The following is a 27,268-nucleotide window of genomic DNA, read 5'->3' on the forward strand; positions in this document are numbered from 1 at the left end:
TAACACCAGATCAGATCGTATGAAAAACAAAGCAAAGTAAAACAAAACAAAACAACAACAACAACAATAAAAACAAAAACAAAAACAAAAAAAAGTCCTTTCTACTGCTCCATAACTTAGAATGAAGAAGTAGAGAAATACCTATCAATATTTAAGGGAATCATTTCAAATTGTTTTTCAAAAAGCAATGTTTAATCTACATGTCTGTGTTGGGAAATTGCAAGATGATTGAATGCTATTACATAAGTATTCAACTCAAGATGCTATAAAATATAAAATAAGTGCAAAATGAAATCATGAAAAATCATAAGAAGGTAACTATTTTAAAATGTCAAAATTTAACAGCATAGAAAATCTTAACAATATCCTTCATCGGTAACCTAAAGTTCTAAAAGGGTAATATCAGAGTAGAAGAAGGAGATCAAGAGAGAGGGAGGAGGGAAGCACATGGGGAAGTACTGGGTAACAAACTCTACCAAATTATGCTGTGTGTAGGTATGAATATACTACAGTGAATTACTACAGTGGAGTCCAGGTAAAAGATTGGTGAAGAGAGAGGGAGGAGGAAAGGGAAAGTACTGAGGAAGATAAGTGAGCAAATATGTTATGTACATGTAGTACTATGACACCATGGATCTCCCTAGAATGTATAATTTTTTTATAAGGATCCAATAAAAATACTTTAAAAAGTCAAAGTAAATAAAAATAGTATCATCAAAACCTATAAAGAAACAAATGAAAGAATACATAAATGAAACATTGTGAACAAATCATATACATTCATAAGACTGAGGAAGATTAAAATTATGTGTAAATATGTGGGAAAATTTTCATCAATCAATTAAAAATCTGGCAAAATAAGGAAGTTTATTGGAGAATCTAATTAACTAAAATAGAAGGCAAAACAAATTGGAGACAGATATAGCAAAAATATGAATTTAAATAAGATGCCAAAAATAAAAGAACCACATGACAATGAAACTGGTTCAAAAGTTTAAGAAAACATTTATTAAACACTAAAGGATTTATTGTGCACTTTTATTATTTGCTTCTAATTAGGATCAAGGACACACATTTTACAATATTTATTTCAGTAGAGCATCCTTGCTATTAAAAAAAAAAAAAAAAACAGACGGTAAGCATAAAAAAGCATCCTTGCTATTAATAAAAAAAGAATAAAACAGAGAAGGTAACCATAAAAATAGAAATGTATGGAAAACATAATAGTCTAAGTATCCATGAGAAATTAAACATGTATGATATGGTTGGGAAATGTGCTGTCTCCCAAAATTCCATGTGTAGACAATGAGAGAATGTTCAGAGGTGAAATGATTAGGTTATAAGTGGTGTAACCCAGTCATTGACTTAATCCATTGATATGGGTAAACTTCTTGATAAATGGGTGGATGTGACTGGAGGAGGTAGTGGGGCATACCTTTGGGGTTTATAATTTGTCTCTGGTGAGTGAATCCTGTCTCTATGATTGCTGGTTGCCATGTTCTGAGCTGCTTTTCTCCTCCTTATCCTTCTTTCATGATGTTCTGCCTGACTTTGGGCCAAGAGGTATCGAGTTGGAGGCCTCTAAAATCATGAGTCAATTAATTTTTCCTCTTTTAATTTGTCTTGCCAGGTCTTCTGGTCAGAGTGACGAAAAAGTTAATTAAACAATATATATTTAACAAAATCATTGGAATTGTGTGAGTACACACAAACACATTAGAAATTAACTTTTCTGCTCAGAACAATAAGAATAAAACAAATAAGAAATATTTATCTGTCAAAAAGAAAATTTACTATTGTAATAATCAACCTAGCTATTAACAAGTTTTTTTTTTAAGTTGAAGACCTATGTAATCTGTATATGTATACACACACTCACATTTCTCTATTTACATATTATGTATCACATTAAGCAGTTTGTTTTAAATTATCTAAATATTTTTGTTGCTATTATGGATGTGCCCTCTCATTATATGTATATATTCACATATCCTATTGCAGAAATGTTACTTTGTTTCTCCTGCATATGAGGAGACAGATTGATCAGTGCTTTGGAAGCTGGCAGCAAATCTTTCCTGTCTATATTTAATCTCTTTGTATATGAATCAAGTATCAACTGTGTTTTGACCTTGTGACTTATTTTCACCAAAATAAGCACTTTAAATGCCTTTAGTAGCACTACTTGTAATAGCTCAAACTTGAAAAATAAATAAATAAATGTGCATCAATAGAATGAATAAATAATGATTAAAAAAGATTTTTTTTTGGTACCAGGGATTGAACCTCGGGGTGCTTAACCGCTGAGTCACATGCCCAACATCCTCTCCTTTTTATTTTGAGGTAGGGTCTCACTAGGTTGCTTACAGTCTCACTAAATTGCTGAGGCTGTCTTTGAACCTGAGATTCTCCTGTTTCAGCCTCCTGAGATGCTGGGGTTACAGGCATGCCCCACTGTGACCAGCAATAATGATATGTTTAAATAATGGTATATCATAAAGTAATAAAATGAAAATTACAATTACCTGAAAGAATATGGATGAATCTCAGAAACATAATAAGCAAAAAAATTAGAATAAACAAGAAAATAGTCCAAATACTACACTATGGCTTTAATCAACCTTCTGATGTAATGACGGGTTCTTTTCATGCCAATGTTATTTTTTTGTTGTTGTTATTGTTGTTTTCCTGAGTACTGAACATGTGCTTTTTGTACAATCAAACTTTTCATGCCTATACCTACATTTAAGTAAGTATACTTTCTCAAAATGCAGTTGAAAAAATGTCATCCTAGGTCATCTTCTAGATTCATTAAGAAAGTCAATTTATTTGAAGGAGCATGCTTAGTAGTTTAGAGAGTCTGAATGAAGTCAATTAATCTTGATTATGTATGTCTTTCCCCAAAGTATTACACTTTGAGGATTTGATGATACAAAAGATGTGTTTATTCAGAGGAAACCATAATTATTTTAGCTAGTAAGGGAAGTGAGAAGATGGTTATTATTTGAAAATAATAAATATATCATCAATGAATAAGTTGCCAAGAATATGCAAATTTATCTTAATGAAACATTCTTAAGACAAAATTATAATTACTTTGCATTACATGATTTTTTGTAATAAATATTCATTTAGATCACTTACTTAAAATATTGACATTGAACTATACAGATTAGAAAGTGACATTTCAGCTGGGCACAGTGGCACACATCTGTAATCCTAGTAACTCAGGGGGCTGAACCAGTAGGAAGAAGGATCACAAGTTTGAGGCCAGTCTTAATAACTTATTAAGACCCTGTGCCTAAAAAAAAAAAAAAAACAACAACAAAAAAAAAAAAAATTAAGAAATGAAGCTGAGATTCAATAAGCGAGACAGAATCAGATTAAAAAGACTGCAAAGTAAAAGGTGTGTGAAGAGAGGGTCTATAGAAGTTTTGCCAGGTACTCTTCCAGAATACATAAAGAAATAAAAAAAATTTATACCCCAAAAGAAGAAGAAAAAAATGACCTAGACAATAAATGGACAAAAGAAAGAAACTAAGACTTCACAAAAGAAGAAACACAAAAGGCCAACCAAAATATGAAAAAAGTTCAACATTCCTAGCAATCAGGGAAATGCAAATCAAAACTATTCTGAAATTTCCTATCACTCCTGTTTGAATGACAATTTTCAAGAATAAAAATAATGATAAATACTGGTGAGGACAGAGGGGAAAAGGTACAATTGTACACTGTTGATGGGATTGCAAATCAGTATAACCACTTTGGAAAGCAGTATTACTCAGAAGACTAGAAATAGACCCACTATGTGACCGTTTACCCAAGTCCTTGGTATTAATGGCATACTATAGTGATATAGTAACATTAATGTTTTTAGCAGCACAGTTCACAATCGCCAAGTTATGGAACCAAACTCAGGTGCCTAAAACCGATGAATAAATAAAGAAAATGTGTTGTATATACATAAAGGTATTTTATTCAGCCATAATGAAGAAAGAAAGTGTGGCATTTGCTGGTAAACAGATGAAAATGAGAACATCATTCTAAGTGAAATAAGCCACAAACATTTGACAAGAGTCAAATGTTTTCTCTTATATGCAGAAATTTGAGCAAAATAGGAAAACAAACAAACAGACAAAACAGAAGGGAATCCCATGAAAACAGAAGGAAGGTTAGTGGGGTAGAGGAAAGGGATTGAAGCGAAAAAGGAAGGAGGGAAGAAGAGAGGAACTGTGAATGAAGTTGACTAAATAATGTTTTGTATACGTGCTGTGTACGTACATGAATATACCACACTAAATTCCACCCTTATATGTATCTGTAAAGCACCAATATTTAAAAATAAATAGCGGCAGTACTGGGGTCAAAATAAAGCAACCTGTATTCCCTACATGCATGATTATGTCAAGTGAACTTCCTTATTATATATCAAAATAATACACTAATAAAAATGGGAAAGAAATCTACTCTAAATTTTTTTAACCAAAAAAAGGAGTCAGGGCCATAGCTCATTGGAAAAGCATTTCTGTTTTCAATACCGAGAATGACGCAAAATAAATAAATAAAAATAGAAAGTCCAGGAATCAATGGAATATTGGAACATAATGAAACTGTAGGAGTCCTGTAGATGAATATTCTTTTTTTTAACCAAATGTGAAATGTATGATTCAGGGAAATTAAATGATGAGCTGAAATTGAAAATAATGATGTATAAACGCTGTGAATGTAATCAATAATCTTTTATGTTCCTTTCTGTCATCTTTTGGCCTATGTATCCTGTATCCTATAGATGATTTCTTCAGGGGGATCTGAGTTCTCCATTCTTAAAATTGACAAAGAGTTGATTCTGTTTCCTTACCCTTCAACTCCAATATGTCCTTTTAATGAGCAGTCTGGAAATCATGTTTGTTATGATGCATGTTATTTGCATAAATAAATGCCATGTTTAATATTTCCAGATTCTAAAGAATAGCCAGGAATTCTGCATAGATTTATGCCACTGTAAGAAATGTTTTTACATGTTAGAAAAAGTCAATTAACAGGAAGTTGAAAAGTCTCCCTATTTGAATGCCATTTTATTATTGATTGGTTGAATAGTGTTCCTCACTTGAATGTTTTATAAACTATCTTTTTTGTTTCAATTCCATCTCTGTTTTTGATATAGGTTCTGAACTTTATTGTTTTAGTTCTATCAGCATCATTATCTTTTTCCCCCTTCCAGTATCCAAAAGATAGCACAAGAAATTCATGATTGAATTATTCCTGAGTTTAAATCCTGACAAACTTTATCCAAAAGTATTTCTACTTAAAAATTTCTTGTGAATCACTTTTCTCCTGAAATCAGAAATGAGTGGTAAGGGAAAAGAACCAATGAGTGGTAAGAGAAAAGAACCAATTTTTCAAAAAGTTAATTGTGCTAACTTCATATTACCTTTTCTGTAGAAAATGAACTAAATATCTTCAGAAAAATATCTATATATGTATATATATCTAATATATATCTCTTATTATATAATATATGATATATATAAAATAAAATGTATATATATTATATTATATAATATATATTAGATATATATATTAGGACTAGAGATCTAATGAGGCAGTCAAGGATGCCAGAGAAAATATAAGTCATTTAACTGTAGATGACATTTTTGCCCTTTGCCGGGTTTGCAGTTTGCTTGTGTGCTGGTATGAAATAGAACTTTGAGGACCTATAGAGAAAACAGGAATTAATGTGCTTAAAATATATATAAAATTAAAATGTTCTCCATGATGGCAGAAATACAAAAGAGTGTTGACTGCAATTAGACAACTTAAAGATTCCAGTGTTAAAAATAAACTACTGTAGGGTGTTATCAATATCATAGCTTATAGATGTATGCTCTGATCCCTTGAGTATTCACTGAACACAAGTGAAGAACTATCAATGGAAATTACAAATATTTTCAATTAAATGATCAAATTTATAAGATTCACCTAAATCAAATCCATATAGGCTAAAAATCAGTTATTCAATCTATATTATATTATAGATTATATTATAATACCAGTGTATGAGCCCAGCATTCTCTGTCAAAAGTCCAAGCACAGCATATGTAGGATTTCTCCTAAGGGTCTCATACAGTTAAAGTATTGTATTGGTGTGTTTTTTTCTAGGTTTGGCTTGTTCTTCCAACCACATTGATGTTGTTGATGGCATTCATCTTCTTGTAGTCGTATGGCTGAAAACAAGACTTTTGAGTCAAAATCACTGTATTAAAGTCCAATTTCAATATCTATACTGAAATTCTTTGTATATCATAAGTAATTATAGAATTAAGTTAAAAAGTCTCAGTAACATAAAGTATAAATCACATGGAGATATATCTAATGAAAATGTGCAAGGTTTCTACATGAAAAATGTGTAAATATTGCTAAAATGTTAAAAAATGACAGATAATGTAGTGATAATTTGCAAGATTTGACATAGTAAAGAGTTAACTCTCCCTGATTTGATCGATGTATTCAGTATATTCTTAGTCAAAATATCAGTCATTTCGTATCTGTGACAACTGACCCAGGGATTCTAAAATTTATGTGGAAATTCAAAGGCTTTGAGAATTCAAAATAGGAAAGTGAAGTAAGATGAATTGGAGGATCAAAAGACAAGACTCATTAGATTATTGCCTTAGTTAAGAAAGTAATGTTTTGCAGAAGTATAAAAAATAGGTCAACATAATGTAATAAAGGATCAATAGCAAGCACAGACCTACAGATTCTTTATTAAGAAAAAATGGAGATTTAACAGTCTATGGACAATGAACAAGCCTTCAGAGAATGGTACCACATCAGTAGCAGCCATGAGCAAAAATTAGTATTATTTCCATCAATTTCAGATGCAGTTTATTTTGATAAAAAGTATAAAACAATAAATTTACTAAAAGAAAATGTGAATATTATCATTAACAGTCATTTAAAAAGCATACGAAACTTCAAAAATTAAGTGTGATAACTTGAGCTCAGTTGATATTTAGAGTGTTTAATATTTATCAGAAAGACACCACCATTCGGTACCTCAGAGAGCTATCAATGTAAGCAGATGAGGTTTGTTTATTTTTCATCGCTGCATTTACTCCATTTTATTAATAGACTTTTCTATTGTATTCATTCTTCTATTGGTATTTTTCTCCTCTTTTGAGACTATTATGATTAATAATAACATGAATATTTTTATAACAGGTATGCATATATATTAGACATCTCTGTATGGGTATGCATATACAAAATTTAAGTTAATGGAGCTAAGGAGTCTGGCAATGAAGTTTTACAAAGTTACACTCCTTCAAGCAAAATACAAGACTCTGTACCTTAGGATACTCATTTTTTTTTTCTACTCACCACATGTCCACAAATGACCATGAAAGTGGTACAATTGTAGGTTTTAGGGTTAAACATGAATTTTAATGAGTAGGAAAATTCACTAACATAGAATCTGCAACAAGGAGAATAGAATATAGATATAGAAATATCAACATATAACTGGATGTTATATATTCGTACATATGAGATTTTTAATAAACATGGCCTTTTCCTAACAAGCACCCTTTGCATTTTGAATTGTAAAGTGGATCATCAGTTCCATTCCTGGATAGAGACAATGAAGCTCATGTTAGTTCACTTTGTCTCTTCCTTGTGACTTGGAGACAACAAATTTGGGGAAACAGAACAAATATTACCAGTATTTATTAATGTAGTGCTGACTTCTAGCCTACTTGTGGACCACAAGTTTTGTCTTTTTAATTTCACGATTTATGAGAAAAAGAAAAATTATCTCCCAAAAGCAATATCCAAAGGTACCGTAATGTTCCCAATCACCTATGTTTCTGATCATGATATGGTGTAAACATATTTTTCTATGGAATTTCAATTGCACACAGTTCTCAAATTCCACCAGTTGAGGACATTTGACAACTTCCTTGTGTCCACTATCTCTCTCTTAAAGAAAGAAGAGAAAAAGAAAAGGAGAAAGACATGTAACTTTCCCTTTTTTTCTTTCTACATTTGTCCTGTAAGATTTGCTCTGAGTCAATGCCTTCTAAAAGATAAACGTAAGACGAATTATTTTCTCAAGACCTTTCCCAACAAGACTGATCATCTATCAATAATGTTGCTGTACACTATTGTTTATAAAGTAAATCTGAAAACGTAAGAGCTATGTTATATTCTGCATGTCAATGTCTTTTATAAAAATTGTGTCATTAGAACAAATGAATAATTTCAAACCACTTCACTGTGGTGTTTATTTGTGTGTGTGTGTGTGTGTTTGTGTGTGCATGTGTTTCCTTTCTCTATAAATTTCTCTGTGAATTTACATATATATTGAAAAATGCTGCCAAAGTTTCTGTAAACAATCAATACATTTACTTCATAAAAATTCAGTGCCAAGAAAAATTATTTTAAAAAACTGTCTTCCTCATGAGAGCTACTCTATTTTCTTCTACTCTTGCATTTGTTTTGATGACCAAAACCTCAATTTACCATTTCCAAAATAATATCTTAAAGGTATCTTCCCAATATCACATTATTTGGAAGCACTTTTCACATAGAAAAAAATTTGCCTAATGTATAAAACTAACTGTTATAACCTTGGATATAACTTCCTTTGTATTTCACCATAGTATTCACTGTATGTGACATCCTGAAGCATTAAAAAATATCTATTAATTGCTTTACATTGTATGATTTTTAACTGTCTCTATTCACAAAGCTCTCAAGTATTTATTATTTCGGTAACAACATTTACCTTTTATATAACACTAAAGATCATTCTAAAGCATCTGATTTATTTAACATTCCTATTCTGGACCAAACAATGCCCTTGGTTGTCCTTCTCTCATTTTTTTCCATATGTCTCACTATTAACACAGATATTTGATGCAATCTAGATAGCTTTATAGAGTAAAATAGAAGTTTAACACCCATTAACTTTTTGAAAAACCTACCAAGATAACTTTTACTTGTCTATGTACCTTCCATAACTACATTGTTGAACTGTGTCTCGTATTTCTAGAGGAAAGCTCTCCTCAAGTAATGAAGCTCTGTTACAGACTGACTGGCCTCCGTAAATGTCTCTCATATCCTGTCATAAAAAGTTACTTTTCAGAGTAGACTTCTTTGAATTTTGAAGCAAAAAAATTGATCACCCTCTATATCTTCTCAGTAGTACTTTATGTTTCTTTCATATAACTAAAATGAGAGAGAGAAAGAGGTTATTGGTTTCCCTCAATTGGTTATAAACTGCATCAAGGATATTTCTCTACCGAGTGTGTCCATGCTCAGCTTGAAATCTACACAATATGCAAATGTGATTACTGCGTGGAATTAATCCTAACTAAATAAATGTTTTTGCTTTTTGTTGAAAAAAAAAAATTACTGAAGTAAGCTCCCCTAAATTCTAACATTCTCAGTAAAACAATTCTCAACTTTTTTCTTTTACTTTCATGTTCTTCAAAATTGGTAAAGCTATGTATACCACACAAAAATATTGGAGTTTATTATCTCAACACGTGCCCTACCATTTGAGATTCTGAATATGTGTTCTAAAATACCTGAATGTAGAGTATCCCTTTCACTGGAATCTCATAACTGGGAGCCCAGCACCATTCTTCTGTGTAATGCACTAAGTTATATACCAGGACCTGATAAATTTACCCTCTTTTGATCTCAGTAATATGGATCTCACAAACACACACAAAAGAGACTCATTTTTATGAAATAATTCCAGATTTGCAAATACTACTCAGTACACTCTGATCTCCACACTGTTTTTACCATCTCACACCTTCACCTGTCCCTGCTGCCAGTAAATTTCAAGGCACTAGAGCACGACACAAAACATCATCCATATTGTCAGATCTACAGAATTTTGGAAGCCTTAAGGTGGACACAACCTACTGTAAAGTAACAGGGTATGTGCAGGTATGTGTGTGTGTGTATAGTCTGTGAATGCACTCATATGTGTATCTAGGTTTGAATGATAGAGCAAATGAAGCAGGTGAACTCCACAGTGTTCCAGGACCTAGCCCTTGGCTAGGTATCAGAAGGCATAAATAAGAGTGGGAAATGACTTCTTGCAAGATCTGGGACAGGATTTAGTCATGACTTTAAGCAAAGACCCATGAAGGCCCAGAGGCAGGCTGTCAAGGTGGGTACACTCTGCCCTGACAAGGTCAGCTCTGCTCTGTTCTCTTAATGGCTGAAAGACTACTGCATTTCAAGCCGTCCATCTTGGAGAAAACTGAGTTTCTCTCTCTCTTTCTATCTATCTCTATCTCTATCTCTCCTTAAATTTCCTCTCCACTTAGTGGATCTTATCAGTGGTGTGATATGTTAGAAACAAACATATTCTCTACTTTCCACAATTCTTTATTTCTCCAGGTATCTTTTTGACTCTTCATTTATTTCTCCATTTTGATTTACATGATTGTTGAGATTAGCAAAGGAATTGTGAATGTTTGATCAAACTTTTTAAGACATATCTCTTTTAGATCTTGCTAAATGAAAATAGAATTTCTTAACTCACTCTTTGTGTCAAGTTTACCAGGATGACCCTCCCTCACAAAAGCATTGTGGCATGTCAGCGATTATTTGAGAGGAAATATATCAGTCTGTTCATTGGTTCAAGGTTGACAGTTACTTCTCCAATCTACTTGAGCTATTTATCTTGTCTTCTATCTCCATGAATCCATTTTTAATTTTTTTTCCTTAGGTAGGTAACAGTATATGGTAGAACAAAATGAAAGGGTAGTATCCGTTGACCATTCAGAATCTGATTGAGCAAGGTACAGGAGGAATACAAAATAATGTAGAGCTAAACTCTGTCCACCATTTCTTTAAAACATCACAAGAAAGGCTATGATTGAACAGAACATTAAGAACATGGGTAGATTTTTTTTTTCTCAACAGAACTATAGGTGGGGAATAAGAAATACAAACTAGAAGCAACAATGAAACTCTCTCATGTACTGAGAAATGAAGCACATTTAGTTTTGACAAAAATCTGTGTTTCAAGTTGTTGAAACAGGTAGACAGTGGATGAGGAAGACAACCCACAATGGGAAACCCATCCCTGAAACACTGATATTCACTGAAGTGTAGATCCGGAATTTCCCCTAAAGTTCTCTGTGCTGAAGGTTTTGTACCCAGCCCATGGCATTAGTGGGAGATGGTGGATCATTTAGTAGGTGGGGCCTGGTGAAAAGTTTTAGGATATTGGGAACATGCCCTCAAATGGAAGACTGGGTCCCAGGTCTTTTCTTCTCTTGCTTTTGCTTCACACCATGAGTCTAATGTGTCCCCTTTGCCACACATTCCTGCCCGCCAACATCTAAAGCAGCAGGACAAATCAGTCATGGACTAAAACCTACAAATCTATGAGGTAAAATATATTTTTCACTATATACCTTGATTATCTTAGATATTTATTATGGTAATGAAGAGCAGGTTAAGATAATCAATATATTAGAATTAATGCATATTAAATATAATGACAACAATAGAAATTTTAGGACCCACTAAGTGACTACTTTAAAGCTTCACTCTTTCATGGCAATATACACATTGCATTCTGCAAATTAAAAATGAAGTATTTATAATTATAAAGGGACATTGCCTAAGAGGGATTGCAATCATTATGTTAGAATTTAAAGGCCTAGATTTAAAGGAATATCTGGATGGAATAATTTATACTGGCAGTTGAACAGATAATTAAGCAAATCAGTGGCACTAAGCTCCTAAAGAAGGGCCAGTCACTTGATGCTCATTGTTGTAAAAAGGTAAATAAAAAATTATGGAAATAGAGTAGCCCACTTTCAAAAAACAGAAGGTGAAAACAAATCTAAGCCAAGGTCTATTATTTTTGGCTATTATACAAATCACTTCCTTTCAAGGTAAAAGCCTAAGAAATGTTCATGAAAAGAATTCATACCTGTTACAGGATCCTGAGTGGGGAGAAGTAGGGAATAAATGCATGTAAATTCAACAAAATAACTTTAAAATCTTATTTGAGTGATAAAAATATAAATTATTGTAAAATAAGTTTACTGGTTAAGAAACAGAAGAGAGTTGCTTGACTAGCTGAAACATCAACCAAACCAAATGAACAATGATAAGCAAACGGTAGCCACAAAAGCTCAATTTCAAACTTTAAACACTAAAAACCATCAGAGATTCCATAACTCAGCATAATAAAACATAATCCCTAAGGGAAAATATTCTTTTGTCTGTATTGTAAATATTAATGCTATGCTAATGAGCACTATTTTAGTTCACATACTGAATCTATTTTCAAACAAATTAAAATAGAAATTTTTTCAAGATGACTATTAAATATAAATATAAAAGTGCATTTTGGTTTTCACTATTTATATTAAGGATCTATTTTTCTCCAGTTTTCTTACATAACCTTCACAACAAAGAAATGTTTCATATGCATACTTATTTTAATCTGTAAACATAATGTGTTAGGTAAAGAATGAAACTTTGAGGTCTAGGTTTTTTGAATATTAATATTAATATTAAGAGTCACTTTGGAAAATGTCTCCATCTGTTCAGTTTTCATTATGCAGGATATGATATTAGTACCTGGACACATAGTTTATTCAATTATTCATATTTCTTATACAAAGTTTTAAACATAATATGAGATATACCAATTTCTGCAGTTTAATTTACATAGTCTTCTCTTATAACCTAACTTCCTCTATAGCAACATTGATTATTTTATTTTCACTATATTAAAATATTTATTAGTCTGAAAAAAATTCTTAATTCAGATTTTAATTTTTAGCCACCAGTAAATAAAATGGGACATGAGAGCTATTAAAAGTTGATATTGGACTTTCATTATACAATAATGGTGCAAAGTAATATCATCATTAGGTTGTTTTCAAAATGGTAGTCATTGGTATATTCATTTTGTTTATAATGGTGCTTTATTATAAAGTCATTACTCATTACTATGTGGACTCTTAAAGATAGTTAATAAACTTGTAAAAAGTTTAATGGAAAGATCTAAGTAATTTACATATGAAGTAAAATAGTCTAAGGTAACAATTTGGTTTGATAAGTATTAATTCTATTAAAATATATGCTATTAATGGAAGATAAAATTGCTACCCCAAATAAATCATAATTTGACTTTGAAATCAAATTTTATCTTAACTGTTTTATTTGCAAAAGATTATGCATATGTTACTTATTTGCTATGTACCACAATTTTTCATATTCATCCAGAAAAATAATATATAGAATACATATAACTATATAGTAGAAGAATCTATTTTTCTTATTCAAGTAACACAATCTTTAGAATATGTATATATGTGTCTATGGGCATGTATTTCAAATTTGCTATATTTTTAAAAAATTTGTACAAAATTAATTCAAAATAGATAATGAAAAATTTCAAGTGTTTGATATATATATTTCAATCCTAATATTAAGAAAAATGCACCCAAAAAAGAATTAAAAATTTGAAAGAAAATAAAAAAATTCAAATCATCCACGATTTTATAGGAAAAGAGGTATAAAAGATTAAAAGCCAGAATGGACACAAAGAAAAAAAAATTTAAAGTATACATAAATCTGACTATCTGAATAATCATATTGTATATTACTAGACTATATATACAAATGGAAAGTTAACTATCACAAAATGAAAAAGTACAGAGACCTGACTATATGATATATATATATATATATATATATATATATATATACATACACATACACACATACTATGGATAAAGAATGCTCTGAAAATCAAAAATAACTGAAAAACAACTAAATAGAAAAGGATAATCATCATGTTATACTCCTATTAATAGTGTTCAAAAATATATTTAAGCAAAATTTGACTTTAATGCCATATTTTCACTTAGTAGTAGAACTGGAAAAAGCAAGATCAGTTGAATAACAAATTGAAACAAATTAAATTATAATTGAATTATGTGGGATACAGTGTACCAATTGAGTTTTGATCTGTACCAAAGGAAAGGGTAAAGAATTCAAAAATCACTCTTACACAGGATTGCTCTTATGATCTGTTGATAGAATTATAAAGCACACACACTCATAGAGATACAAACACAAACACACATAAATACAATACCCATGACAATGCAGAGAGAATAAGCCTTGTTATAATAATTCAGCAGTTGCACTCTTGGCATTTATGAAAACAGTCTGCTTATACAGAGTGAGCAAACTATAGGGACTTGTCTTCTGATTTTGTGATTTTATATTTACTGTTGTTGAGGATTTTTTTTAATTGACAAATTCCAAACTACTAAGATTTCCATTACATATCAGTCTATTAAGCTTTAGCTACCAAAGTTTTTACATTAAATTTTACAAATACTTGCTCACTTATTACTTGTTTTCATTTTTAACTTAATAAATTTGGTTTTTCCTTTTTCTTTTTTCCAGAACTGGTGACTAAACCCAAGGTTATTCCTTTCCTAGGCAAGTGCTCCATCACTGAGCTTTATTCCCAAATTTTCCATAGGTTGACATAACATTTAATATTAAAACAAATTGTACAATTAAAATTCTTTTTCTTAACCATACCATAAAATAATGGAAAGATATGCAGTCAAAAGAAATATTGGAAGGCAGTACAGGATAATGATTAAAAATTCACAGAAATCATTCCTGAAATAAGTTATCTACTGCACTTTAATGTATAACTTTATGCAAGAGCATTATGAATCTATTATGGCATTTGATGACATACCACATATTAAGATTTCAATGGTTTTTTAATTATATATTATTCTGCTATCGAAAACAAATAATTTTTGTCTTCAATGAGAATATAAAATAGGTGGATATGAATTAAGTATTTCATAATAAATATTCTCTCATGCACATTTATTTAAGTTAATAAGATTAGATAATTACCTAAAGTTGAAATATTCCAACATTGTGCAGAGTTTGAAATTGTGCTTTCCTAATCACTAAGTTGAACTAGGAATGGAAATGGCAGAACTTGGGTGAGAAATTTTCAGTCTGACTTCCTCAGTTCCAATCCTAACTCTGGCACTTAGTGGTACTTTGGGATTGAGGAAGTTAAGCACCTATCCTTAATTTATTTTATATATTCTTACAGTGGAACCCATAGTCTATTTGATAGGATTGTTATGAAGATTATGTAGCATTTTCCCACCAGGATATCAACTATCAGTAGTAGTGACATCAAAATGAACATTTTTCTCATAACCTCTAGGCTTTTTTTTTTTTTAAATTTGGTATCTGATACGTGCTGAACATGTCCCTTTTGCTATCTATTTAATCATCATCTCAAATCTTCTGAAGTGGATCAGAAACAAAGTGTGTATGTCTATAGCTACGAAAAACATGGATGAAGAGAGCAAGGGAGTGTTGGAGCAGCTTTAAAATTAAGGCCACAAATCTGTAACTAGCCAGCACCAACTCTGGGTGAGTCCCATCGCATCATAATGCTCATACAGAGTTGTCATAATTTTAAATGAGCCTGGTGATTTGTATTTGTACTTGAAATCCATGGTTGTATAATCTTATGAGAAATTAAAATAAGGTATTTTAGAGACCAACATCCTATGAGACAAGAGAAACTGTGCAATGGCTATTTGTTTGCTGCCATTATTAAGGGTCATTATTACCCAATTTCACTGTGGAAAAAGTAGAAAATTAAAACTTGTCTAAAACCATGAAACAGAGGCTGAGCCAGTATATCAACATACTGTCCGATGTTTTATTCTCTTCTAATGATGTTGCATGGTCTCATATCTTCAGATATGGTCTCCAGGCAAAAATGCAGAAATCATATGCCCTTGACTACATTAATATCTTTACTGCATCTCAGAAGATGCCTCTCTAAAAAATGCCATTTTCAAAACTTTGTTTTTTTCTTACATTCCTAACAGCCAACCCATGATACCTGATAAGCTGGTAAATCAACTGCTGGATGGAAACAACTGGTAAACCTTTCCTCTGAAAAAGAATTTGTTTTGATTACTGACTCTGTACACTCCCTTAAACCTTGTGCAAGGTGACTGCTTTCGTGGTCTGATATAACCCACCTCCTACCTTCTCCTGTGATTCCACTTTAAATATATTTTCCCAAGGGATATCAGCAAAAAGGATATTTTTGTTCCAGATTGCAATTAGAATATAAACATGTCTCATACATTGTCTTGAAGATACATAGTTATGTGTAGTTTGATAATTTAACCAGTGTTATTTACACTTCTTCAGATTTTCAACACCTAAAATAGTGAAACTTTTAATGAATAATTATGAGATTTTTAAATATGTTTAACATATGGAGCTTATTATAGCAGTGTGTATATAAGTGTATACAGAATTTATGAAGTATTTAAATTTCTTTAATTTATTCACTCATATAATGATAAAAACTAGCATGATTAAATAATTATATTTATCAAATAGTATACATTTACTATGAATAAGAGTTCTGAAAAGTTAAATCCTAATTTGTACATTTGAATAGTTTAAATAAGTTTAAAAAAATCACTATTAGTTTCATTACGTAATTTGTAAATTGTAGAATATTATCATTCTACCCATAGTACAATTACACAGGGGACACAACCTAGTTTCATCTCCTTGGATTTTTTAATCAACTATTGGAAAACTTTGAAAAAGTGGAATAGGAGAGTTACTTTTTTAATGTGTGACATTGGAAATTTAAGAACCAACAGTTATGAAGGATTTGCATTATAAGCTATTTCATATAATATTTTTAAATAATGTAAAATTGCCCTCTTATATGGTGATTTTTGTGATTAATATTGGCAAATTTTCTTGGTATATACACACTATATTTACTGATGACTACCAGAGAGGAGTTCATTTGTGAGGGCATTGAACTTCTTTTAAATTTTTAAACAACTTAATAAATCAATATGGGAGAGAGAAATGTTGGTCGAATCATTTGACCATGAAATAATGGGAAACATTTGGGGATATTTGTATAATTAAATATTACATCACTTCTAAATTAACATAAATTATAGTTTTGGTTTTCTGAAAACATTAAAAATGCCTATGTTGTAATATTTAGTGCAAGAGTACATAAAATGTGGTATTATACATAATACATATTTCTGAAAACACTTTAGATGAGTAACAAAATAAATTTTCAATGTTCAAAGGTCTATGTAGAAAAAAGTTATAATCAAAAAGTTTTCTTGAAAACAAGCCATTATACAATACACTAGGAAGGAAATTTTTTAGAGAGATTTAAAGAGAGGAAATTGAGAATAATTATTTCAAGTGGCAACTATAAACATAAAATCTTGATAAGTTTAAGAAGGTGATGCTTACTGAAACATATTATCACTTGGAGATTAGACATACCTAAGTTAATGATATTATATTCTTTGAAGGAACAATTATTTTGTTGTTTTTACCATTGAGAAAGACAAAGATTACCTTACATCAATAAATATAATTATTTTTTACATGTCACTCACATGTACATCTCTAATCAATGAGTTAATATTGAATGTGAGTTGGTTGTTAAGGAATTATGGAAATAAAGATGAAAACATATATGTTGTTTCAATGCTAATTCCTTTCAGCCTTCCATCTCCATTCGCCCCTATTTAAGTAAGGTTCTCAACATTATCTATACTCACAGATTTTTAAATTCCTCTCTTGGACTAATGTCTCACAGCAGAATTCAAGATATGAACAAAGATATTAAAATCATTATCAAAGAATGACCAGTTAGCTGTCGCTGGCTCTTTGCGGTTCCAAAATCCGTGGATATTTGTCACCGCCTGCAGCAACAACTTGCATGGGTCTTATGGGTGGTGGAGTGGAAACTGAGGCACTTCTATCTTTCTCCTTAGTGCACTGCTTTCTTGCTTGTTTATAGAGGATAGAGGAAATGAGGTTTACTTGCTTTGAGAGGAGAGAGAGAGAGACTTTGCTTAAGAGAGAGAAACCTTGAGAGAAGGACAGGCTTTGCTTAGAGGAAGAGAGACTTGCTATGCCTCACTTAAGCTCTGCTGCTTCCTGGTGCGTCCTGCATCCCGCGAACCAAGGGTGTGTCTACCCAAGGTGTCCTAGTGATGCGTCTCAGTTCTCTGCCTTCCGCTGCTGCCCCTACTCGCTGCTGCCGCCGTGTGTCCCTACTAGCTACTGCCGCATGTTTTTCCCTCTGGCTGCTGCCCCGCTAATGACTAATGGCTTTTTTTTTTTTTTTTTTTTTTTTTGCTAATGGCTGCTGCGCGTGTGTTTCCTTTCTTCTGGCTGCTGTTCGTGTCTCTGTCTCACTCTGCCTACGCTTATATCACCTCCAGGAGGAGAGCAGGGCCACGCCTCTTACGCAAAGATTAGGCAAGGCACTCCCAGCAGGCAATTAGTGCTCGAGAACACATGCGCATACATTGTGTGCGTGGACGAGAAAATCACCTGAGTGTGCTTATGCCAGTTAACCTCCTCGCTGCCGATGTGATCAGGTGCCATCCCGGCGCCGCCAACATGGCACAGCCCCCAACAGTCAGCAATTATTTTGTACACAGAATTGTATTTTTAAAATATGAAGCAGAAAGAATAGAGATAAAGTTTTGTATTCACCAAGATACATTGGAAGAGCACAAATGAACTCCTCACTAAAAGTTCAGTCCAATTCTTCTGGCTTATTATTTCCACATATTCCTCCCATTTCACAAAAATGAGATAACAGCCTGAGAATTTGATTTTGAGAAATTTTATCTTTTATTTACTTTTTACAGGTATCAAATGGGAGAGAGAATCTCCTGATATTTAAGAACATTAGTTTTCAGTCACACCTTTAGGTTAAAAGCCATAATCTACCACCGCCCAGTTATTGGACAATCTTGGAAAATTTATTCTACATCCTTGTCAGTTCTCAAACTTATAAAATTAGGATGTCATGTTCAAGGGTAGAGGATAAGTTGTCGTAACAAAAAATAAATGGAAAGAGTTAAATCAACATTTATATTGTACACCTTATTCCAACTGATATTGATTGTATTATTAATCAGAATTGGAAACATCTTGAAAATATAGTAATTATTTCCCATAAATTATGAGTAAAAGGAAGAATGGAAGAAAAGTGAAACACAGTAGAGAATTGAAAAAAATTGCCTACATACTTAAGGGCAAAATTAATGCTGCTTAATAGTTTGGTAAAATAATAAAACTGCAGCTCAAAAACAGTTCCCACACTTTTCAAATGAGCTATGTTGTTGCCCATTTAAGATATGTTGACCGCATTCCCTCATGACTTCACTCAGTGGAAATAACAGACAAGTTTTTAGAAAGTTTAACTTGTTAGCACAGTGAAACTATGTACCATTTTATTAAAATATACATTTTCATGGAAAATTATGCAGAAGAATAACAAGGCAAACTATCTGATTAGATGGATGTGTATATAAAACACTTTAATTTTTAGGTTGAACAGAAAAACACATAGAAAACGTTTATACACACAAAAGGAAATAAACACACAAATAGTAGATTTATTTAATTAAAAGCATCAAATTTTGGATCTTATATGTTAATCTGAATAAATATAAGAAAGAACTCATAGTTAAGGACTGCTTTTCTTAGGTAACAAATCTGCATTGTGAAATTACTTCAGGTGATTATTTGTTTTAATATTATTTTCCATGGGATTGTAATGATATTTTCTAAATTGATACTATTCTTAAATGTGCAATTGAAATATTTTTTTACAGACAAGGTGAAAGCATGTTTTGAAAATCTTATACTCTGTATTTACAAAGAATTTCACCAGTCTATAAATAAATAGTCAACAAACAGATGTTCCTGTATTCTTCAAATTTCCTTTTCCATTTTGCAAATGTGAGAAATAATCTTACATAAAATAATTTTCTAAGTTTATCATGAGAAACATTGCATTTTATTCTTTAAAATTAATTTTATATCTCCTAGGTGATTTCTTTCCATGAATATTTCATAAAACTTTTTTTGGAGTCAGTGTTGAGAATCATCTTCTATGTGTATGATTTTAAATTGAAAAGTTGACATAAAAGAGAATATTTTACATTATCAGTAAACAAGATAAAATACAAATGAAGGTTCATTTTAGAATATGATAATTGTCCTGAATTAGTAATCTTAAAGTAGAAGAGTATTTTCTGCAGTGTTTATCTCATCTTTGGTTTTATAATATCTCTATATTCCAGTGGCACAGAGTTGACCCAGTGTATAATACTTTAGGAGATACTGCTCAAGAATTTGTCTCACTTATGCTTTACCTACATTACAAAGTCCTCAAAAATTGTTAATGGATCTGTGAACTGTTTAGTTGCAGTACAGACTTGTGAAAAATTGATCTAAGTTGAAGAGATAATGATGACAAAGACAGATAATCATGGGAATAAACATATATAGATATTTGGTAGAAGTCATAAATGAAGCCTTCAGGTCTTGGATTTCATGGGAGAATTTACTTCTAATTTGGTCTTATCGCTTATTATTCATCAATTCATGCTTTTTGTTTCTTTAAGATCCATGTGGGTAAAATATGCATTTCTTAGTAATTTGTTCATTTCTTCTGAATTATCAAATTTGTTGTTCTGTAATTATTCATAATAATTTTCACAATCCTTTGTAGATATGTGATGTCAGTTCTAATTTAATTCTTTCCATCTCTGATTTTATTTTTCTTCATCCTTTTTATTGTAGTTCCTCTCATTCATTCTGACTCTTTTACAGTTTTTCTTAGTGATTAAATGATTTTGTTCTAATTTGTGTTTCAATTCTTTGCTTCTATTATTGGTTTATTATAATTTTTGCTTTGGGTTACAAAGAAGCTTAAAGAAAACATCTGTTTTAAAATGCCAGCAAAATAACATGATAGTAAAAATAAGAAATCAAAAAAGAAATAAAATGTACTAGCAAGAAAACTCCAGACTAGCACTCCATTTTCCCCCATATTTGAACTTCTGGTGTCCCATTTTATATCTTTCTGTGTTGCCTAACGCAACATAGTGATGAAGTTCTTGTTATTTTAACCATTTTGTTTTTAGTCTTCTTACTAAAAATATGAATGCTTATGATATTAGAGCATTGTAGATTTTTCTGTATAATTACACTTATCAGTGATTTTTATACTTTTTAACGTTCTCTTCTTACTCATTAGTATTTCTTTCTTTCAGTTTGAAGTATTGTCTTCAAATTTATTAAAAACAGGACTGAGCGATATATCCTCTTATCTTTTATTTGGGAATGTCTTTGTTTCCTTCATTGCTGAAGGATAGTTTTGCTAGATACAGTATTCTTGATTAGCAGGGTTTTTTTTTGTTTTGTTTTGTTTTGTTTTGTTGTTTTTTTACCCCAATACTATGAAAATCTCATGCCATTTTCCTGGCTTTTAAAATTTCAATTGAGACATCTATTGTCAGCCAAATTGGAATAAGCTTATGTGTTACATTTTCTTGAAACAATGAGAATTTTTTTCTTCATCTATAAATTTTGAAAGGTTGATTTTAATATGTCTTAGATCAGAATTGATTTGGTAAGTCTGACTGCTGCATACAACTTCCTTTTATCTGGATATTTGTATCCATATTTAGATTTGGAAAGTTTTCTGTTATTACTTATTTGAATAAGTTTCCACCCTTTGGCAATCCTGAGTTCCTTTTGAATATAAATCACTTGAATTTTTTTTCTTTTAATGTTGTCCCAAAGTTTCTCAGTGTTTCCTTCATTATTCTTAATTTTTCCTTTCTCATCAAATGATATGTTTTCAAATACCTGTCTCTCAGACCGCTAGTTATTTCTTCTTTCTGATCTATTCTTGCACCGATTCCTTTTATCTGATTTTTAATTTAACAATATATTTTTGGGTCAGTTTTTTCTTATTGAAACCTCTCTCTCTCTTAAGTTTCTCTTAGAATATTGCATCATTTATCTATGTTCTCATCAAAGTCACTGACTTTCCTAAAACTCTTTTCAATTCTCCCCTTGAGAGTTTGTGCACATTGCTTCCTACGTTGTCTATTTCTGCTACCTTGTTTAACCATTAGTCAAGCTTCCTCATTGTTGATGCTTATTATTGTGCAATACTTTCTGGAAATTGAGGATTAAGTGAGGTACTACCATGGCACCCCTAATCTGGATTGTCCCCAGGTAATGTGGCCTCATAATCCAAGACCGCTGCAGCAAGACACAGGTGATGCTAGCTAAAATAGGATATGACTAGGCTAGGACTGCTATTCTCTACCTGACACAGGGGCTATTCTAGAGACTCTGAATGTAGGTAGATCTAGGGATGTAGACAACTAAGATCTGCTCAGCATTAGGTTTCTCCAGTCTGATACTGAATTTCAAGGCAAACTCTTGTACTTATTACACTGTTCTACCACCAGTGATTGGAGTAATGCCCCATGCTATGCTGGTTTAGGTTGGGGTAGTGTTGGTGAAAGCAGTCCCTTGGCCACCAATGCTGATACTTAGTCAGACTGATCATGAATCTCACAAAAACCTGCACAGCTTAGTGATGCACTCTGAGGTTTAAATGGCAGCTGGCGATGAACCAGGCCAAGAGTCAAATCTGTCCACCACAATGCAGCTCTCTGCCTCATGCTACAGAAGGTTTAGATGTTTTGTCTGTGAACTTTGGCCTTGACATAGGAGCCAGTTTTCTGCCTGGTCCTAGGTTTCACTAGCAATGATCATTGAGGCAAAATTCTATCATGCTCTGCTCCTCAGTGAGTGGCGTTTTGGTCCCCATTTCTAATGTTGGGAGAGGGGTGGTAGAGACAGTTCATTTAGCCACTTGACAAGGTAGACATAGTATCTGTCTATAATCCTACTCTGGGTTCAGAGGTAGTGGGGCACTGCCTGGCAGTGTTTCATGGTACCAGGCCAGGTACTGAATTTCAAGTCTAAGAGTAGGACTTAATTTTGTATTCATCCCTTATATGGAAGGTGTCTCTCTCTCCATGCTGCTGGAGTTGGGGCAGGGTAGATGTTGGCAACTCTTTCCTTCTTTCCTCAATATATCTCTTCTTTTTATATGAATACCAGGCACTGTGGTCTCCAATTTGGATTATTTAGCCTTGTAACAGAAATTCCACATGACTGACTATTCAAATTCGTACCTCTGTTGGAAGATAACTACTGGAGGATCTTATTCAGCCACCATCTTGTTCAGCCTCCAAAATCATAACTTTTAACATGTGAGTACTAGTTAAAATTTTTAACAGTTATGAAAAACAGCTTCATTGAATATATCTTCAAGTTTATTACTTTTTAAAAATTTAATAATTTTAATAAAAGTAAATTGAAATATTTAATAAAATTTTCTATGAAATGATGGGCTTATACTTTAATGCATTATTAGAAGATAGTAGAAACTGTAGGAAATGGGATCAGGCTCCTTGTGTGCAGGCCTTTCTCCTTTCTCTTTCTTTTCTGGCTGTCATGAGGGGAGCAGGTTTGCTCTACTACCTGCTCCACACCACAAGGTTCTGCCTGACCACAGGCCCAGAAACAATGGAGAAAGTTGACCAAGTAATTATGAATTGAAACTTCTGAAAGGAGGATCAAGAATTAAACTGACTTCAAGTGATATTTGAAGGATTTTTGTCCCAGAAACAGAAAGTCGACTAACAATATCACCTATAATGTTTGTGATTATTAAGTGATCAATGGATATTGCAATTGAAGGTGTTTGATTTCAGGAAACATGACAACTTTTAAGGCTAACACATTTATGAACTGAGAAAGATATTTAAATAATACTCTGCATAAAACTTATTTTCTACAGCAGGGTAGTCTGTCAGAAACCAAACAACAAATAAGTATTTGGTATTCAGGAGTCATCCTGTGTATTTTGTTATGGCAGGGACTAGGAACATAATGTGAAATCAAGCAAGGTGAATAAAAAATTCAGAGTATCTGATTATATTCTGTGAAAGATTAGAATAAAATTGTTGTCTCATGAAGGCATAAAAGTTAAAATATGCTCACACACAGTCCAGCCTAAGCTCTATTTTAAATGCTTTACAACTTGCAGAGCACCTGTCTCCTCCCATTCTGAAGTAAGTGATTAAACCCTACGCATGTTTCTCAGAAACAGCTGTAAAATATGGAAGAACTCTGAGACAAGTACAAACACCATTTACATTTTGATGCTTAAAGGAAGGTACTTTGTCAGTGTGGAATATTAGAGGTGAAAAGCAGGTATAAAGCCAAAATCTCTATCGTCTTAAAGACTCATGCCTGCTACACAATATGTTACACCAGATTGGAGTTACAGCATTAAATGGCCCCAATTAACAGAAGTTGTTCATTTTACTTTGAAATTTTAGGATAATGTTTCCAAATAAAGTGGCCATGCATCATTAATAAATATTATGTTAATTAAAACATCTAATGTTGAAAAAAAAATAATAGCAGTTGATATATTTATTGATTTGTTGACTTTCTACTCTTGCTATTATTACTCTGTTTCGTTCCTTAATCCACTTTGGTAGTTATTTGCACTTTTAACTATCTTTTACTTCTTAGAAGCCATGATTAAAACAATCATTTTTTTTTTTGGCAATGGGGGGGTAGGGATGTGGGCCTGTGTACCAGGGATTGAACTCAGGTGCACTCAACCACTGAGCCACATCCCCAGCCCTATTTTGAATTTTATTTAGAGACAGAGTCTCAGTGGGTTGCTTAGTACCTCACTGTTGCTGAGGCTGGCTTTGAACTCTCGCTTCTTCTGTCTCAGCCTGGATTATAAGGTATGCACCACTGCACCCGCACAACAATCATTCTTAAAATCTTTAATTATGTGAATTCATCATAATTGTAATAGTTAAAACAAATCAAGCAACGACATATAGGAAACCAAAGTAATGTCAAATATGTAAATTTGAATCTCACAATGAATTATCTGAAAACTGTAACAAATCAGTAGAAAGTCACATTATACTATACAAAACCCATGCATTGGAATAAGTAAAGATTACAATAACATCAAAACCCATATGTAGAAAAAATACATTTTCCAGTAGTTTTTAGAGTCTTATTCTAAATTTTATGTACAGCAAGTTGGGCTGTGAGAAAAACACCAAAAGAAAAAAAAATGAAAGAAAAAATGAAGCAGTGGAATCATAATTGAGCTAAAAGCGTCCCAAAAGAGAAAGTTCGAACTGCAAGTAAAAATAGTGAAAAAAAAAAAAGATAATGTTTAGAACAAACAGTGAAAATATGAAAAAGACTTTATAAAAGGAAGGGAACGCCCAAAAATAGCCATTTTAAGCCAACATTTCTGGGGAGAAAGGGAGAAAGTCTTATCTTGGATAGATTAAATAAGCTAAAAAAAGTACTTTGTGATATGAAAAAAGCAATGTGGATCAACAATTTAAAAAACAAGTAAGGAAACACAAAAAAGAAGAAATGAAAACAAAGAGTAAGAATTGAAATTAAAAAATAAGCATTAAAAGTTTGAATATTCGGTAGATGAATTCAAATTTTAATTGCAATGTAACCTAGAAGAATATACAAGGTAGGTAAATTCCAGAGAATTTCATTTTCAAAGTTTAATAAAGCCTAAGAGAATACCAATGAATAATTGAATGAATTAAGTTAGAAAATACAGGCTATGAATGAGCAATTACATTAGAGTTAGAGATTTTGACAAAGAGCTAAATAGAAATATTGGAAATGAAAATTTTAATAAGTCAGATAAAACATTTAGTTGAAAGCTTAAATAACAGACTAGATTAAGAAGAACAGAGACTATCAAAGCTTGAGATGAGTCTGCTAAAACATTACATTCAGACAACAATAAATAAAAAATAAAACCCTAATAAGAAGGAATAAAGAGAACACTCAAGGACATCAGTTAAAGATCAAACGTCCACATAAGCAACATTCCAGAGGGAGAAGAACTATGTGCTGATGGCATAGAAAAGCTATTCTGTTAATAATACCAGAAAATCTCCTAAATCTTGTGGAAGACAAGGACATCCAGGTACAAGAGACATTCATGACCCCAAATAGATATCACTAGAAAAGAAACTTTCCATGATGTACAAATAACCAGAAGTTCAGGATAAACAAAGAATGTCAAAATTGGTGAGAGAAAAATGCTAAGTCATATATAAGGAAAAACCCATTATACTAACTCATATCCTGGTGAACTATACACTTAAGTTCAGCTGAGCAAATTTAAGCCCAGTCAGAATGGCATGGAATGATGTATTTCAAGTACTGAAAGAAAATAACTGCCAACCAAGATTACAATTTCCAGCAAGGTTATACTTCAGAATTGAAGGAAATGAAACCTTGCAAGGTAACCATAAACAAAAGGAATTTATGACCACTGGATCAGCATTATAAAAGATGCTTAACAGAATCTTATACTTAGGACATAAAGTAAGATGAACACAATCATGAGAGCACATGAAAGAATATATCCAGTAGAAGAGTAAACATGAAGATTAAAAATATGAAAGAATTAAGTATTATTAAAATAGTAAACCGTCAAACTTCTAAAATGCTTAGGCAGGAAGAAATTGATGAGAGATTAAAAGAATAACATGAAGCATCAATTAAATAAAGGGCTGTTTCTTTGAAAAGATAAACAACAAAAAATAAAGTTAGTCAACCTAGCCAAAAGAAAGAGAGAGAAGACATTGCAATAAATACCATTGAAATTCACTGGATCATTAGGGAATAGTTTGAAAACACATACCAATAAACCGGAAAACATTGAAGAAATTGACAAACTTCTGAGAACATATAACCTACCAAAATTGAAACAAAATGACATTTAAAATCAAAATTTATCATTAACAAATAATGAAACTGAAAGAACAGTAAAAATTCTCCCCAAAAAGTATAGCCTAGATTCACTTCTGATTGGTACAAGACATTTAAAGAACTATCAACAAAATATTCTATAAAATAGGAGGGAAAAGAATCCTTTTAAACTCACCTGTGCAATTAGGGATACTCTGCTACCAAAACAAAAAAGAAAACAACACAAGAAGTAAAATGCAGACCAGTATTTCTAAAGAACATAGATGCAAATGTTTTAAAAAATACCTGCAAATTGAATTCAACAGCATTTTAAAACAGAACATGATTAAGTTGGTTTAATTCTTTGAATGCAATGATTGTTCAACAAATGCAAATCATTAAGAGAAATATAGCACATAAATAGGAAAAAGAATAAAACACCTTGATGATCTCAGTAGATGCCAGAAAGGGTCTTTGA

This window comes from Sciurus vulgaris (assembly GCF_902686455.1).
Source record: "Sciurus vulgaris genome assembly, chromosome: 4".
NCBI lineage: Eukaryota > Metazoa > Chordata > Mammalia > Rodentia > Sciuridae > Sciurus > Sciurus vulgaris.